Below are 5000 nucleotides of genomic sequence, written 5' to 3' on the forward strand. Positions count from 1 at the left end.
TAACCCGGGAAAGGTGATAAATCCGCCTGTTAAAACAAGGAAAACGGAACCAGAGCGGTCATTTCAGAGTTTGGTGGCAGAGGGAAAGATGCAATCATCGGACCAAATATCTCGGCGACGGAAGATTTTCGTAGAGTAATTCTGCCAAGTCGTGTGACTTGACAGGTAAATAGTGTCTTCTATCTTTAGTGAATCCACAGTTTTAATTTAAGTTCAAAATTAATAACTGTAAATTAACTAACTTTTAAAATCGTAATATATGCTCCTAGACAGTCTCGGTCATCCTTCTTGTACATAGGCTTCTAAACACAAGAAGTCTTCATCATTTTTTTTTTTTTTTTTTTTTTTTCCACGGAAAACTGATCAATCTTTGGTATTTTGTAAAGTATCAATTCCATCGGTAGATGCTCCATGTTTCAGAGCCAGATTTTTTGCATTGTACTGCAAAGATATGAGAGGCAGAGAGGGGGGTGGGTTATTTTTTCACGTTTATCTTTTCTGAAGAAAAAGATAAGAGAGAGAGAGAGAGAGTTTTTTTATTTTTCATGTTTATCTTTTCAGAAAAAGAAGTTAAGAGAGAGAGAGAGAGAGAGAGAGAGAGAGAGAGAGAGAGAGAGAGAGAGAGAGAGAGAGAGAGAGAGCCTTAAAATCTTCAAAGATAATCTTCTGGAAGTATGAAATGCAAATATTCTCCAAGCTCGATGAAAATAAGCTTAAAGAGGATTAGCTTTCAGAGTTTATCGAAAGGAAGCTGGCATCGGACGATAGCAAGTTTATTGAAACCGTGATATACAAAAATGAATGAGGTAAAAAAAACCCTCAATAGGGAAGCTGAAGGAATAAAAAAACACACACTATTGGTTTTCAACCGGATGTTGTTTTCTTAAGAGCTTATGCTTGCGGTGATAACGAGTTTTACTTCATTCTGTTTTTCTTGCCGGCACTTCCTTAGAATATTTGACGGACTTTGCTCCCCTGTTCTCAGTTTTTTATTTATTTATTTTTTTTGTTAATGTTCCTTTCATCTGAGCTTAAGGAAATGGAGGATTCCCTAATTAATCACAATGATCGTAATGTTAGAAACTTCTTATTGTTTACATTACTGTTGTAGCTATTGATTTATTTTCTTATAAACAACAATAACTGTAATGATATCGATGAATATGTACTATTATTGAAGTTTGTGTGGTGCTTTTAAGGTAAGGAAGAACATCCGGACACCATGTTCGCCAACAACGGCAAATAAAAGGAAAAAGTAATTTGATTAAAGGCAGTAAGCTTCATCGGTAATGCCCTCAAATCCAAGCTGTACTGGATGCCCTTTCAAAGAGCCACTTTAGGTTTTATAAAGATTATGACGTAGCGGTAAAGGGTTCCGAAACCCTCTAAATGGCTAGGTTGATGAAGCGCTCAATGGCCCTCTTCTGTAAAGACGATCAATTAACCGGAAGGGGATTTAATCCTACAATCCATCACTCTTAGCGGTGTTCGTGGTATTCGATTCTACAGATCAGCATCGTTTGGGTCTGATTCGTATTATCATTGAAATATACATCGGTATGATTTATTAGCTAATAAATAGGTAAAATATATATATAATAAATAGGTAATAAATATATATAATATATATATAACATATATATTATATATATATATATATATATATATATATATATATATATATATATATATATATATATATATATATATATATATATATATATATTATATATATATATATATATATATATATATATATATATATATATATATATATATATATATATATATATATATATATATATATATATATATATATATATATATATATACATATATACTGTGTATATTAAAAGGATAAAGCTACAAATGTCGTTTAATATCCTGTCTCGGATATAATACCGATGAGGAATTATAATTAAGAAGTGGTACGTCATCTGGCGAATTCGATCTACCGACAGAAACTACCTGCGAATTATGTGACGAGTGCCCTGCCAATCGGATATCAAGGGAGGTATAAGTTGGTAGCGACTCTGCCGTACATATGCACGTCGAATGCGGGTATTTGTACTCGTACTTAGCGTCGGCATCAATCTGCCGTCACTAAGAGAGCCGATTGGTACGTTTGAAAGACCTATCTATTTATGAATTTTTATCTCATCACCACATCAATTTCTTTTTATATTCACAAGCATTAACCAATTCGCTCTACCTCGGGAATAAAGCTGAAGGGGTATTATATATAACTGATTAGTGTTTAGTCACTGGGCGGATTCAATCCACGGACACGAACTGTCTCCGACTTCGGTGACGTACCAAACGCCTGTAATGGTGGGGTTGGGTTGATGCCGACGCTAGTACAAATACCCCCATTCGACGTGCATATGTACGGCAGAGTCGGTATCAACTTGCACTTATCTTGACATCTGAATTGTATTCGTCACTGGAGTCAGAGGTAGTTGCTTGGCGGATCGAATCCTCCAGGTGACGAATTACTTATCAGTTATAATTCTCTTCGGTATTAATTCTGAGGTATAAGCGAACTGAATATTTAGAGACATTTGTAGCTTAATGCTTGTGAATATAAAAAGTCACGAACATGTATATATATATATATATATATATATATATATATATATATATATATATATATATATATATATATATATATATATATATATATATATATATATATATATACCGACATTTGTAGCTTAATGCTTGTGAATATAAAAAAGTCACGGTATATATATATACAGTATATATATATATTATATTATATATATATATATATATATAATATAAATATATAATATAGTGTATATATATATATATATATATATATATATATATATATATATATATATATATATATATATATATATATATATATATATAAAGTTTGGAGTGGAAAATATATGAGAAAAATTATAGACATACTTTTATTAAAATGCACAAAAAGTAAAAAAAAATAATGTTTTGAGACACCAAGATTTTCTTACAACTAATCATGTCTACAAAAATAAAAGCGTGGGCCTCAAACATGGAAGGAATTGCTACAAGAAATAAAAAAAAAAACTATTTCTTTTCTTTAACATTTCCTTCCATGTTTGGGGACCACGCTTTTATTTTTATAGACATGATTAATTGTAAGAAAATACTGGTGTCTCAAAAAAATTATTTTTTACTTTTTAGTGCATTTTAATAAAACCATTTCTATAAGTTTTTTTTTATAATTTTTAATTTATATTTTTTGTTTTGACACAAAATTGTAACCGATTTATGATTGTAGTTAACGAAACTGATATCCGTTTACCGGGGAGGGTGAGGAAAGGGGGAAGGGGGAGTAGAAAGGTGGGGGAAGGGGAAATGTGAGGGAGGGGATAGAAGAGGGAAGGGGGAATGGGATGGAGGAGGGAGGGAAGGTAGAAGGTGAAGAAAGTATACCTTAGTTTAACCAGACCACTGAGCTGATTAACAGCTTTCCTAGGGCTGGCCCGAAGGATTAGATTTATTTTACGTGGCTAAGAACCAGTTGGTTACCTAGCAACGGGACCTGCAGCTTGTTGTGGAATCACATTATGACGAGAAATGAATTTCTATCACCAGAAATAAATTCCTCTAATTCTTCATTGGCTGGTGGGAGAAGCGAACGCGGGGCCAGCAGTGTCCTAGCTGAGAACGGTACCCACCCGTCCAATGAAGGTGAGGGGGAGGGGAGGGGAGGAGAAAAGAGGAGAGGGGAAGGGAATGGGAGGAAAATGGGAAGGAGATGGAGAGGAAAGAGGAGGGGAGGCGTGGAGGAGGAAGGGGTGGGGAGGGGGAAGTGGAGGGGAGAAGGTAGTGTGTGGGGGTGGAGGAAGTGGAGTGGGATGGCAGAGGGAAGGGGAGGGGTGGATACAACAAAATTAACACTTGATCGTGTGCTCCGGAAGGGGGGAGGGAAGGTGGAAGTGGAGGGGGATAGAAGATGGAAGGGAGGTGGAGGACACAGTTAAATTAACACTTGATCGTGTGCTGGGGAGTGGAAGGGGGAGGGGTTATATAGAAGATAGATCCTACTGAGTCAAAGAAGTTGTGAAAAATCCGAAGTTTCATACAAACCCTGAGATACTGGTAAAGGTTACTGTAGGGTCACTAGAGGTCACTGCTGACCTACTGATCATGTAAGGTTGTATTGTCATCGGGATTGAGTAACCATGCAAAATTTCAAGTCCATCGGACGAAGGGAACAGGTCGAAAATTGAGTTACAAGATTTCAGGACAGACAGACAGATGCAGAAGTCAAGTTAAATAAAAGCATAAAAAAATATAGCTGTGAGTGCAACTAATTCAAGTGAGTTTCAATAAGGAGGAAGAGGGAAGATCAAGAGAGGAGAAAAAGATAGAACAGAGGATAGACGCTGACGAAGGATGAGTACATGAGAAGTAGGTAAAATTTCATGATGAGTTGATTGGGACAGAAAAGGGTGTTTGTGCCTAAAGGCGGGCAGTGTAGAAGGAAGTGAGAAAGAAAATAGATGGGATCAATTTACAAGAACGCTATCAAGAATAAGAATTTGCTCTACAGGAAAGTAAATGGGGAGTTGAAGGTCATTAACAAATGGAACTTTGATTATAAAATCTGAGTGCAGATACTCATATTTAAGTGAATGCAGTTTTTGTCGATGTGGCTAGTCTTCGCATGCGCACCGACTCGCAGGGGTTCCCTTTTAGCTCGGAAAAGTTTCCTGCTAGCTTATTGGTTGCAAGTATTTTGTCCGAATAGCATCATTGTTTTCAAATAATTACCACATAATGTGAATCGAAACTTATTTACTAACCTAAATTTCTCCCTCAGATATGTGTTTTGTCAATAAATAATGTTAACGAATAAAGAGATAATAAAGTATTGTGATGGTAAGTCTAAATTTAATAACAACACCCGCCGAAGTCAACGACAGGAGCTTGTTTTCGGATGCACGCTGCATAATTTTTTTACTTTTCACATATTTTAACAC

The 5000-nt window shown here is 35.4% G+C and overlaps 1 protein-coding gene and 1 long non-coding RNA gene across 2 annotated transcripts in view; one reads left to right on the plus strand and one right to left on the minus strand.

Moving 5' to 3' along the window:
• The window catches only part of LOC136838632 (uncharacterized), a 242049-nt gene that overhangs the window by 213024 nt on the left and 24025 nt on the right, over positions 1-5000 (plus strand). The gene's annotated exons all lie outside the window — the stretch shown is intronic.
• Positions 1-5000, minus strand: part of LOC136838631 (uncharacterized) — a 259640-nt gene that overhangs the window by 142985 nt on the left and 111655 nt on the right. The gene's annotated exons all lie outside the window — the stretch shown is intronic.

This window comes from Macrobrachium rosenbergii, chromosome 5 (genome assembly GCF_040412425.1).
Source record: "Macrobrachium rosenbergii isolate ZJJX-2024 chromosome 5, ASM4041242v1, whole genome shotgun sequence".
Lineage (NCBI taxonomy): Eukaryota > Metazoa > Arthropoda > Malacostraca > Decapoda > Palaemonidae > Macrobrachium > Macrobrachium rosenbergii.